This window comes from Microtus oregoni, unplaced genomic scaffold (genome assembly GCF_018167655.1).
Source record: "Microtus oregoni isolate MIOR12 unplaced genomic scaffold, Mior012 000100F_ref0000014, whole genome shotgun sequence".
Lineage (NCBI taxonomy): Eukaryota > Metazoa > Chordata > Mammalia > Rodentia > Cricetidae > Microtus > Microtus oregoni.
The window spans coordinates 2,959,088-2,972,918 of NW_024544713.1; the positions used below are offsets into that span (position 1 = coordinate 2,959,088).

The 13,831-nt window shown below is 41.2% G+C and overlaps 1 pseudogene; it reads right to left on the reverse strand.

Moving 5' to 3' along the window:
• Nucleotides 1–1,759: 1,759 nt before the first annotated feature.
• On the reverse strand, nt 1,760–3,370 carry LOC121443124 (annotated as a pseudogene).
• Between the last annotated feature and the right edge of the window lie 10,461 nt (nt 3,371–13,831).

Consider the following 13,831-nt stretch of genomic DNA (forward strand, 5'->3'; position numbering starts at 1 on the left):
CCCGGCTAATTGTAGCTTTGTATATAATTTTTTTTTGCTAGCAGCATATATTCAGAAGCATATTTCCAACAGATTAGCCATACTATTGAAAAGAAAGTATGAGCCCCCTCTTTTCACTTTACATTGCTGAAATGTAAGAATGGTAATTGAAAACATCTTAGATGGCAATATGAGATATATAGGTCGTGGATTATGTGATGAAAAAATGGAAAGGAAACCTGGACCCTTATCAGCTCATATTTTAATATGAGGAAAAAAATTCATTTTGGTTAAAACATGAACTGCCAGCTTTTAAAAGATTTATTATTTATTTATTTAAAAAATCTTCAAGGGTATCTTTTTTTTCTGCTCATCTCCTGTTTACAAGGCAGAATTTCATCTGTAAATTGTTCCACTACCTTGTCCTGCTTCCTTGGCATGAGCTGTGCTGGAAGCAGGCTCAAGATTCAGGGCAACAAACTTCAGCACATCTGGATTCCTGAGCACTCCATAGCCTTGCAACCAGGAAAGAACTGTATTTCTATTCACTGTTTCCCAAACCAGACCCACCTGATTAGCATGTTCAAAAATTTCTCCAGCATATTTAAAGTATTGACCGTGGTTGTGGTTTTTCAAATACCAGACATTTATCTCTTCCTTATCTTTAAAATGTTTTCTTGCTCATGTTAATGTTCTTTCTTAATTGCATCTTAGTATAAAAACAAAAAACAAAAGCACAAATATGTGGATTTGCTGTGTGCACTGGTAGGTCCACAAAGAAAAATGCAAAAGTCTTTATGCCATTTACAGTAACCGCTCAAAATATCAAAAACTAGAAATTCCATGTCTGCTCCAAGGTCAGCCACCTGGGACAATACAACATTCACTTTTTCAGATTTTTTTCTTCACCACTGTTTAACAGTGGAAACTAAAAAAAAAAAAAAAAAACCAAACAAACCCAAAATCTAATAGTTCAAATATATAGCAGTTACTGTGTACAGTGTGTCCCCATCCAGTAACAGAATATGTTCACCCTTACCTCCTCTTTCCTTTCAGCTTAAGTGGAGGAAGGGGGACTAGAAAGTCACGTCGTAGCAATGAATCCCCTCAGAGAACTGCAATTTGCCAAGATTTTAACTGCCTGAGGAAAAATGCTACTGGAAGAAATAGTGATATCTATTTTCCAGTAAATGTGGAGTGAAAACTGTAGGAGAAGGGCTGCTTGTTGGTTCCCAGCCACCTGGCTAGCTTAGACCCAAAATAATCACACAGAAACTGTATTAATTAAATCACTGCTTGGCCCATTAGCTCTAGCTTCTTATTGGCTAACTCTTACATCTTAATTTAACCCATTTCTATTAATCTGTGTATTGCCACGTGGTCATGGCTTGCCAGCTAAAGTTCCCAGTGACTATTTCCAGCAGCTCCATGGCTTCTCTCTGACTCTGCCCTCGTTTTCCCAGCATACAGCCTAGCTTTTCCTGCCTAGTTCTGTTCTTCCCTGCCATAGGCTCAAAGCAGTTCTTTATTCATTAACAAATAAAAGCAACACATAGACAGAAGGACCTCCCACACCAGAAAACTAATTTCCCCGCCCTTTTTTTTTTTCGAGACAGGGTTTCTCTTGCAGTTTTGGAGCCTGTCCTGGTGTGAGCCACCACTGCCCAGCTTCAGAAAACTAATTTCTACCTTAATTTGAGGTATAATCTCACTGTTTAAAGACACAGCTGCTATACACTTGACAAGTGTAGCAATCATACAGACTACCTGAAGGATGCCCCTAATCAGTCAGCAACATTACGATGAGCATTTTTGAAAATCCATTGTGAGTTTTTGTGAGAAGTTCCCCATAATTGGTAGTGTGGCTTCCTACAAACATGCTCTACTTGTCTAAAATCTCCTCCTTGGTTAGCATCTCATTCTTGCTTTTGTCTGCCTTGTAAACCAGGTGCCAGGCTGTGGCGGTCATTGTCCTGAGGCAGGATCCAGTGGCAAATCTCAACCTTGTCTAGCTTTTTCATCCTTGTGCTGATCTCAGAAATCATTGAACTATTCCCATTAGGACACAACTCAGTTTGGCTCAGGACTGTTGTCTTTGTGGGAAAAAATGTCTGCCATATACGCTTTCTGGTCCGGAAAACCATCCCCGTTCTTCTCAATGCCCGCTAGCATTTCCAGAACTACAATCCCCTGTTTATGTTCAAACTCCTCTGGGTGCAGACAGGAAGTGAACTCCTTCAGAGTAGCTGTCAGGTCACTGTCCTGATTTGAAGCCTTAAATCTTTTCTCATCATGCGGCAGTATCTTTTTTTTTAATTTTAATTTTTTATTTTATTTTATTTTTTTCGAGACATGATTTCTCTGTAGCTTTGGAGCCTGTTCTGGAACTAGCTCTTGTAGAACAAGTTGGCTTCGAACTCACAGAGATCTGCCTGTGGCAGTATCTTTTTAAAAGTATGATGGTGGCCCTCAGCAGAGTTTCCTAGGTAGTTGATGTGGAAGCCCCCTCTGTATGCTATGATTACCATTAATAAATAAAGAAACTGCCTTGACCTGTTGATAGAACTTAGGTAGGTGGGGAAGATGGAACTGACTGTTGGGAGAAAGAAAGGCATAGTCAAGGGCACACCATGGAGCCGCTGCTGCCTCTGGAGATAGACGAGCTGAAACTTTGCTAGTAGGCCATGACCTTGTGGTGATATACAGATTAATGGGGATGGGTTAAATTAAGATGTAGGAGTTAGCCAATAAGAAGTTAGAGCTAATAGGCCAAGCAAAGATTTAATGAATACAGTTTCTGTGTGGCTATTTCCTATCTAAGCTAGCCAGGCAGCCAGGAACAAACAAGTGGGCCTTCTCCAACAGGCACCCTGCTTATATTCTTCCCAGGAAATCTTTTTGTCTCTGTCTGTATCATAATCCTTCCAGACTTTAGCGACATTACAATAGGTGCATCTTTTTTGGACCTGGTTGATTCAAACGTTCAGTTCCTCAGTGGTGACAAACCCATTTCCATCACTGTCAACTTGATCAACAATTTTTCGCAACCCCTCTTTGCTCTCTTCCGGGCTTAGCTAATCGAAAGTCTTGGTGGCCTGCTTTCCGAGGCAGGCCTTGTGATCATACTGGCAGCTCTGATTGTCCAGGAGGCTGCCGCTTGCCCAGCTCCGTCTAGCAGCACCACACGGTCCTTGTGCCCCATGGGCTTATCCAGCAGAGCTAGTGCCAGCACCACCAGCAGCCCCAGGGCTGGTCCCAGGAGGCCACCGGGCGCCAACAGAGGGAGGGGGCAGGGCAGTAGGGGCTTGCAGCAGTGCTGCGGCTGCTGTCTCCTCCCCAGTTGAGGGACACACCCAGCTGGTGTAGGGAGACTCCAGGCTACCCCACTCATGTGCCCATTAGCCAAGGCAATGCCCGTGCTATTTATTTATTTTGATTAATGTGTATATATGTGCGCCTGAGTGTATGGATGTGTACCACTATTTTGAGACACATGAGAAATGTGAACTCATTCCAGATAGGAAACAGTACACAGACCAAAGTGCAGCTACCACCAAACTCCAACTTGGTAATTCAAGCAACCTTATTTGGGTTACTTACAGGAATGTGGATGAGGAGTTACATATAGGTGCACATATAAGTCAAAGACAGCTGCCTTGCCAAAAGCCCACCCCAGCATGAGTGGCACATGAAAGCTAGAAACCCCTGGAGCACACAGCACAACCTGTGGGCATCTTAAGAGGTTAAAGAATGCCCATTGCATATAGTTCCATTGATCTGTACCTTTTCCAGGAAACTTTGACTACTGTCTGCTTCTTCCAGGCTGTGTGTTCATTTGGTTTCAACAGTCCTTAGTGTGTGTGTGTGTGTGTGTGTATGTGGTGTATCTATATCTCTATATAATATCTATCTATCTATCTATCTATCTATCTATCTATTATCTATCTATCTATCTATTATCTATCTATCTACCTATCTATTATCTATCTATCTATCTATCTATCTATCTATCTATCTATCAGCTTGAGGAGGGAGGAGCATAGAGAACCTGGTCAATATCAGGGACCTCCTGAAGCTATTTTAGCTTGTTTACTTCCTTAGTTTAAAGAACTTCTCTTCAGGATAGAGCATTCTACCTCCACTTAGAGAACATTTTGCTCTCTCACTCTCTATAAACATTGTTTCCTAACATAGCTAGTTGTATCACCTCCTCTTTCACATCTTCTGTCTTGAGTGTCCCTCAAAAATAGAAGGTTTTAATCTTTGAAGAAACTGCTACACAATAACACAAGCATGCAAGTGCCCACAGAGGTCAGAAGAGAGCCACATTCCCCTAGGGCTGGAGTATCTTGATGTGGGTGCTGGGGACTGTCCCGAACTGACTGAGCAGTGAGTGCTTACCACTGAGCTATAGCTCAGCCAAACTTTCACTTTTAAAACATGTCTTTTATAACAAAATGTTGTAGTGAGGAGCGGGCCTGCTTTTGGTCCTGGCCGCCCAGCTAGCTTAAACCCTGAAATAATTACACAGAAACTGTATTAATTAAATTACTGCCTGGTCCATTAATTATATCTAGCCTCTTCTTGGCCAACTCTCACATCCTGATCTAACCCATTTCTATTAATCTGTGTTCACCACGAGGTTGTGGCTTACTGGGAAAGATCCTAACCTACATCCGTCTCAGGCCAGAGATTCATGGCGTCTGATGGACTCTGCTCTTCTTCCCAGCATCCAGTTCTGTCTTTCCCGCCTACCTAAGGTTCTGTCCTATCAAAAGGCCAAGGCAGTCTCTTTATTCAACCAATGAAAGCAACACATCCTACACCAACAAAATAATGCAATAGACTGTCCTTATCCTCCATTTTTTTCTTTTCATAATCTCATTTACTCATAGTCAATAATGGTCCAAATATATTAAGTTGCAAATTTTAGGAATTAAAAAATAAGAACCCTAAGTTTTAAATAGTATTTATTTCAGTATATTGTTATATTTTCTTTAATTTTATTATTATTACTAAATATCTTACTGTGTCTAACTTCTAAATTAAGCATTCTCATAGATTCATATGTATATAAAACAGTACTTCATACTCCCCAAGGTTTCATTCATCTACTGAGGCCTTCCAATTTATTCCCACAGATAATGGTAGAAAACTACTAATCCTTGCTTATTTTCAACGGTTTTAATATAAATTCAGTTAAGAAACTGAGTTTCAATGGGATGTTCTTCAAACTGAGGAACTTAAATGTATTCTCAGTGATCCCAAGGCTCTCCTACCCCAGGCCCATATTTGAGGTTGAATTTCCTCAGTGTTGGAGCAGCAGACATGTGGCTAGGAGCAATTCTGAATGACCCCTAAGGTTAGACTGCATTTAGTGGAGCGTTGCCCAAGTTCTTCAGTTTGTCTTTGTGGTGACTAATGCTGGATTACCAACAAGCAATACTGAATGTCAGAGGAGCTCTGAGTATCGGTTGTGGGTGACGGACTACCAAATGAGTCAAGACTAACTCGGTAAAGTCCATTTGCATCTCATCACAATTCAGATCTTGGTTATGAAGTTCATGACCCAGTTGTAGTATTTATTTCCTATTTATCCACCTAAGAACAGAAATAGGCAGAAAAATTACTGGCCCAGCTCTCTAGATAACTGTGAAGCAAACTGATCACCTGCTTGTTCCTCATTAAAAATTTTAGCATCCAAAGACCACGATGAAGGCCGTTACCTGACTATTTCAGCTTACTGATGGTTAGTAGACTTCACTCAAACACTTAGAAAAGGAACAGATAAATACTAGGGCTAGAATGTTCCTGTGATTAACTATAGTTATGCCCAAGGATGGGAACTTAAAATGTTGTGTGATTATGAGTGAGCTGGCGCCCGACCACGTGGAGCTTTTTCGAGCCCTTTAAGGCTCTGGCCAGTTGGGGCTGCGCTGCGTTCATTTGGACATAGATACCCACACCACCTAGCGTCTCCGCCGCGCGCCGCTCTCCCCCGCTTCCCAGCAGAGAGCGATGGGATCTAAGAGCACCTAAGCGCCCCCGGCAGGGCTTGTGCCAGCGCTCCAGCCCACAGGCGCACTTGGTGCTGTGTCCTTGGCTCATGCCTCAGATCTGGACAGCAAGCGGCAGCATCTTTGCGCGCCCCTGTTCCGTGCACCCTGTCGTCAGCTCCCCTCCAGCCGGCCTGCGCGCTTGCATCAGATTCGCAGCCACCTCTTCAACCCCCAGCTCATGCCTCTGCCTCCTTGACAGCTGGAAGCAATTTTAGAGGAAAATGTCTCCTCTCCCAGCAGAGTTTGCCTTCAGGTTTAGGGACATCATTTAGGGGTTGGTTATAAGTGGTATGTGGTTGAGGGATGGGGGGAGATATTTTATAGGCTCAGGGGTGTTCTTAAAAAAAAGAGAGATAATTGGTGATGGGATAATAGATTGGTATTTGTGGTTATTGTTTTTAGACAATTATATTGGTATTGATTCTTGTATATTGATACAAAGTTAAATTATATTAAATATTGTATGCGAGTATGCTTCTACCTCTGTTTAAAACATTTTTTATGTATTGATATAGATTGTATTGGTATATATATATATATATTTACTATATTGCTGTGTACATTTCTACCTCTGATCAAGATACTTATACATTGTTTACATTAACTCCTGGCTGGCAGTTGTGAGCCCACCAAAAAAGAAACAAGATGTGATTGCTTAGCTAAAAAAGGTACTGGCCATGTGGCTAATATAAATAAAAATAATGGGATAATGTAAGTTGTAAGAGTTAATAAAAAGTCTGAGATACTAGGCTAATCAGTTTATAACTAATGTAGACCTCTATGTGATTTCTTTGTGACTTAACGACTGTAAAAAGCAGGCAGGACAAAAAACTCAGTCAACAGTGAGCAAATGTTGATAGGTTTACTCAGAGTGGGGTTAATGCTCTGGTCAAACAAACAAATGCCAAAGAAGAGTTGTTTCTTTGAAGAGATTGGCAAACTCCTGGCCAAACTGAGCAATAGTAGGAGAAAGAAGAGCCAAATGAATAAAATTATAAATAAAAAGGGAGAAGTGACAACAGATGCCAATGAGATCCAGAAAATCATAGGGATGCACCTTAAACACACAAACTCCACTAAACTGGAAATTTTAAAGAAATGATGGATTTCTCGATGCACTGGATGCACAAAAAATTAACCAATATGAAAAAAAAATGTTTAAAAAAAGCTATATGCAGCAACATGGTTAAAGTACTAATTTAAAAGGCCCCCATCTAAAAGAAACCCAATATCAGCTGAATTCACTGAAGAATTCTACCAAAACTTCAAAGAACTAACACCAACACTTCTCAAACTATTCTCCAAAACAGGAAAGGAATAAAGGCTTTCAAGATCTCTGTAAAGTCAGTAATTACCCTAGTACCAAAACCAGATAAGGATATAACTAAAACCAGAAAATTACAAGCCAATCTCCCTGATGAAATTACATATAAAAATTCTCATTAAAATATTATAAACTGAAATCAAGATCATGTCAAATAGATCATTCATTGTGACTAAAGTTGGTTTCATTCCAGAGGTGCAGGAAAGATTAAACATCCCTCAAATTATTTATCTGGATTCCAGTTATTCCAAATCTGGACCAGAATATGAACAACCTCTTTTATTCCATCACTGTTTTTTAAATGACTTTTTCCTTATCTATTTCAGGAACAGTTACTCAGAATGAACTTTGCAGAAACATCCCCTTCAGAAGCATGCAAATGGTCTAAGGTTAAACAACTTTGGCAACTAGCATTGTGCATGTTTGTTTGTTGTTTAGCTAAGATATTAAGGGCCCTAGCAGTTGCATATGCTATAATTTCAGGAACAACTTATAATATGATAATATAGCTTAGCATGTATGTGTGTATATATATATATATATATATATATATATATATATGCACAATAACTCTAAGACTGTCTTCTAGTCAGGTGGTCAGATCATAATAATGGATTATGTGTTTAGTGGGGCATTCATTATATTTCTTTTTTTTTTCTTTTTTTTATTGAGAAAAGAAGAAAAAAAACCATAAACAAAAAACAAGTTTCCACCTCCTCCCAGCCTCCCATTTCCCTCCCCCTCCTCCCACCCTTCTCCCCCTCCTCCCATCCTTCTCCCCCTCCTTCCACTCCTCTCCCCCTCCCTCTCCAGTCCAAAGAGCAGTCAGGGTTCCCTGCCCTGTAGTAAGTCCTAGGTCCTCCCCCCTCCGTCCATATCTAGGAAGGTGAACATCCAAACTGGCTAGGCTCCCACAAAGCCAGAACGTTAAGTAGGATCAAAACCCCGTGCCATTGTCCTTGGTGTCTCATCAGCCCTCATTGTTCGCCATGATCAGAGATTCCGGTTTTATCCCATGCTTTTTCGGTCACAGTCCAGCTGGCCTTGGTGAGCTCCCCGTAGATCAGCTCCACTGTCTCAATGGGTGGGTGCACGCCTCGTGGTCCCGACTTCTTTGCTCATGTTCTCCCTCCTTCTGCTCCTCATTGGGACCTTGGGAGCTCAGTCCAGTGCTCCTGTATGGGTCTCTGTCTCTATCTCTATCCATCACCAGATGAAGATTCTATGATGATATGCAAGATATTCGTCAGTATTGCTCTAGGATAGGGTCATTTCAGGTTCCCAAACCTCAGCTGCCCAAGGAACTAACTAGGAACCTCATCTTGGGCACTTGGGAGCCCCTCTAGGGTCAAGTCTCTTGCCCACCCTAAAGTGGCTCCCTTAACTAAGAATTGTGGTTCCGTGCTCCCCTATCCGCCTTTCCTTTATCCCAATTCTCCTGTTTCCCCAGGTCCCCCCTCCTTCCCTTCTACCTTTTCTCTCTCCATCTCCCCTTACCCCCATCCCACCCCACCCCCAAGATCCCATTTTCTCCCCGGCAATTTGGTCTACTTCCCTTAGCCAAGAGGATAACTATATGTTTTTCCTTGGGTTCACCTTCTTACTTAGCTTCTTTAGGTTCACCTATTGTGGCCCTTATTTATGGCTAGAAACCAATTATGAGTGAGTACATCCCATATTCATCTTTTTGGGTCTGGGACACCTCACTCAGGATAGTGTTTTCTATTTCCATCCATTTGCATGCAAAATTAGCGAAGTCATTGTTTTTTACCGCAGCGTAGTACTCTAGCGTGTATATATTCTATACTTTCTTCATCCATTCTTCCATTGAAGGGCATCTAGGTTGTTTCCAGGTTCTGGCTTTTACAAATAATACTGCTATGAACATAGTTGAACAAATGCTTTTGTCATATGATAGAGCATCTCTTGGGTATATTCCCAGGAGTGGTATTGCTGGGTCCAGGGGTAAGTTGATCCCGAATTTCCTGAGAAACCGAAACACTGACTTCCACAGTGGTTGCACAAGATTGCATTCCCACCAGCAATGGATGAGGGTACCCGTTCCTCCACAGCCTCTCCAGCAAAGGTTGTTTAGCTAAGATATTAAGGGCCCTAGCAGTTGCATATGCTATAATTTCAGGAACAACTTATAATATGATAATATAGCTTAGCATGTATATATATGTACAATAACTCTAAGACTGTCTTCTAGTCAGGTTGTCAGATCATAATAATGGATTATGTGTTTAGTGGGGCATTCATTATATTTCTAGTCACCTGCCTTTCCAAGTGTTCTCCTCTGACAAGTGTGAGCAGGCAGAAGGAGAGACACATAGAGCTGAGCATACATACTCCAGAGCAGTTTGGAGGACATGCAGCTTCAGCTGGTCTCTCACATAATCCATATAGTTCACCTGGGGCTTGCCACTTGATGAGATTATCCTGACCTTTCAGAGGTGGGAGAAGTTTGACAAGGATTGGGGGTTTTTGGTAAGAATGCTTTGGGGATCCCCACTACTGGATTTTTCAGCAGTTGTATTACAGAATCTGTGGCCCAAGATTGTTAGTTTTTCAACAGAAGTGTTAATTTTTTTCCCATTGTGCACTACAATACAATAATTGTTGTTTTAAGAAGCAAAGTTCTGGTAGCAAAATGGGGTACTGTTCTTTTCTTAAAATATAAGAGGATCAAACTTTCTAGCTTCCAAGCTACTGATCCCATATTATGTCTTTACATATATAGCAATAAAAGACCTCGAGAACCTGGGCTGTGGTTCCTGCCGTGTCTAGAAACAAGCTTATGGTTGTAGCGGGATTGGGGGCACTGCTATTTATTTCTTCATAGAATAAATAGACTTGGTAAGAAATGGGTAAGAAGACATGGCTTTATAAGTTATAGAAACCCTTTCAAAGGACAACACAGTCTTTTGCTCTGGGCCTCAACAGTATTCCAGCCTACTCTTCCGTTTTTCCATCTGGTGTCCTTTAAGATGAGAATAGTGAAATTATCAGGGTTATAGGTGCCCAGCTGACAGTCCAGTGTGGCAATTTCCCTTTGAAGTAATGTCATTTTGTCTGCTTTCTGCCGAGTGTCCACATAATGCACATCCTTTTGGAACAGGAGATTTCAAGATAAGAGCACATCTGAAACTCCAAAGAGAGGGCTGTTCACACATTTATTCATCATTGAACCTGTATTCTTGCTCATCTAATGAGTCAAGAAAAGTTTTCTTGCCGGGCGGTGGTGGCGCATGCCTTTAATCCCAGCACTCGGGAGGCAGAGGCAGGCGGATCTCTGTGAGTTCAAGGCCAGTCTGGTATACAGAGCTAGTTCCAGGACAGGAACCAAAAAGCTACAGAGAAACCCTGTCTCGAAAAAAAAAAAAAAGAAAAGAAAAGTTTTCTTGAACCTCAATTGTAAATTCATATAGGTACACTGGCCATTTTAAATCAATGAGGCCTATCTTTCTTTTTCCTTTAGCTTTTTGAGACAGGGTTTCTCTGTAGCTTTGGAGCCTGTTCTGGAATGAGCTCTTGTAGACCAAGCTGGCTTTGAACTCACCTGCCTCTGCCTCCTGAGTGCTGGGATTATAGGCATGGGCCACCACTGTACAAGTGAGGCCTATCTTTTGCTTCATTTGACCTTTCCCTGAATAGTCGTGCTGGCCTCTGTCTATTTTTTATCTGAAGAATACTACAGTTGAAGCAAGTGTTGGTCCTCCTCCTGGATGATGTAGTAGGTGACCTTGTGTGCAAAGGTTCTCTGGATATTTCCCTGGTACAAAAAATAGGTATGGTAAAGGAGGGTCCAAGTAATACCTTGACCTGTTTAAGTTATATGAATAAAGGAGTAACAAGAAGACGGATCTGAAACCACAAAATGGGATCAGATTAGGACCAACAGGCAAAGACTATATCTCCTAGCGATAGCAGGTACCATAAGAAATATTTTACCTCATATCCAGTCAGTGGGGTCAGTGTCTACTGATCTCAAAAGAAAAGCAAAGATGAGAGCCACAACAAGAGGAAGGCAATGAGTAACAGAACATTTGGAGAGATGACATTTTGTATTAACCTCTTTCCCCTTTGTACTTCAACAAAACATCATTTGATTCTTTCTAAAGCATCTGCCATATTGTGTCTTTTTGTGTAGGTGGATTCATGAGGCCCTCCCTTTCTCATGCCAGAAGAGAAACTCTGTTTACCTTCCCTTCCATCTCAACCTAACCTAATAGCCTCGCATCATAGTAGGCGCTTGTAATTGTATGTTCATTCATTCACTCATGCTTTCAATCAATACATTTTATTCCCTGTTATGTGCTAGGCATCTTACTAGTCACTGGAATTAAAGCAGCTACTGTAACAGTCAAACATTCATATTTTCATGCCACTTACATTATTTTATAGGACACTGACAGTAAACAAGTAAGCCAATACAGGAAATGTAAGGCAGTAAAACTACTATTAAATAAAATTAGGCATGGTTGTAGATGGACCGGCAGACTGCGTTCCCGCCCAGCTCCTGCACGGCTAGCTTTATACCCGAAATAACAACACACAAACTGTATTCTTTTAAACACTGCCTGGCCCATTAGTTTCAGCCTCTTATTGGCTAATTCTAACATCTTGCTTTAACCCATATTTAGTAATCTGTGTAGCACCATGAGGTGGTGGCTTACCGGGAAGGATCTTAACCTGCGTCCATCTTGGAGAGGAGAGCTATAGTGTCTGCCTGAGGCTTCTGCCTCATTGCCTTCTTCCCAGCATTCTGTTCTGTCTACTCACCCACCTAATTTTCTGCCCTATCAGGCCAAGCAGTCTCTCTCTCTTTTTTTTTTTTTTTTTTTGCTTTTTTCGAGACAGGGTTTCTCTGTGGTTTTGGAGCCTGTCCTGGAACTAGCTCTTGTAGACCAGGCTGGTCTCGAACTCACAGAGATCCGCCTGCCTCTGCCTCCCGAGTGCTGGGATTAAAGGCATGCGCCACCACCGCCCGGCTAAGCAGTCTCTTTATTATTAACCAATGAAAGCAATAGATAGACAGATGACCCTCCTCCATCACATGGTAGAAATAATAGTAGAATATGTTGTTTAGGCAATATGGCATTCAAAAGTCTTAATAGGATGACTTTTACATAGGGTAAGAACTCTTGAAACCAAGAAAGAATTTTGACTGAAATATCCTTGAATCAATCATTTGTTGTGCCTGCCATTCATTTTAATCATCTAGTTAGTTGTGTATCATTTGTTTTGTCTATGATAAAAACATGTTGAAGTGAGATTTACTGTTAAAGAAGAATTGGGAAACTTTCAGGCTATAAAAGAAAGGACTTTTAAGTACTAAAAGCTGAAAGTATTAAATATTATGAGAAAGGTATCTAGAACCAAGGCAGGTGAATCCAGGGCCTAACAAAACTTCTCCAAATATGGGGAAGAGGGAATATCTTTCAAGGCATATGGCTTGGTGGCCAGGACTAGAAAAAAATGGGTAGGATACAGGTTAAAGGTTGTTAGCCAGTTGAGGAGACATAATTTATCATTCCTGAGAATACCATAGGATAAGCTATAGAGTATATCATGAAAACACTGAGTTCAATGTGGCTAACCTTCTGGGTATAAGAGAGGAAATATGGGTCATATCAAAAAAAGATTAAGAGTAGCTTCTTTTGAGATATTTATTTATTTATTTGTGTGTGTGTGTGTGTGTGTGTGTGTACAGATATATAGGTGCCATGTGAAAACAAAATAATGTGAAAACAGATATATAGGTGCCATGGCACATGTGTGAAGGTCAGAGAATAACTCTAAGGAGTTAGTTCTGTTCTGTCACCTTATGGGATATGGAGACTGAACTCAAGTAGTTAGGACTGTGAGCAAGCACATCTACCCTCTGAGCTGGCTCATCAACCCGAGATTAGCTTCCTAGATGACAAGAGTGTCACCAAGACCATATAAAAAATCAGGAGCTCACAAGGTGGATTGGGAAAAGATGTATGACCAAGTATAACCCAACTTCCCTGTTCTGGTCCTAGAACTTCTATCAATGCCTTTCCCTGATGTCTTCAGGAAATACATGAGCCCTGTGGATTTCTCTACACTTCAGTTCAAGTATATTTATACCAGTCACATTGAGATTTCTGAGTAAACATATTGTAACAACACACTGCGGCCTGGCCTGATCTAGCAGTTAGTGTTTCTCCAGCTCACAAGATAAGATTTCTACTAAATGCATCCTGATCCCTCTCTCCCCCCACACACCTGGGCTTCCTTCTCACTCCCAGCCTATTGTCCTTGGGGCTCAGTCAGCTGAAGGTCCAATTAAGTTTCTTGTTGATAGGAATCTGGATACCCAAGACTGTCTTCCAATATTTTTGTTTGCAACTAATTGGCAAGGCCATTTATCTTCAGAGCCTCAGTTTTCTTCTCATGAGAGGAAAGGCTGCTTTTTTAGTGATTTTATATCTGAGAACAG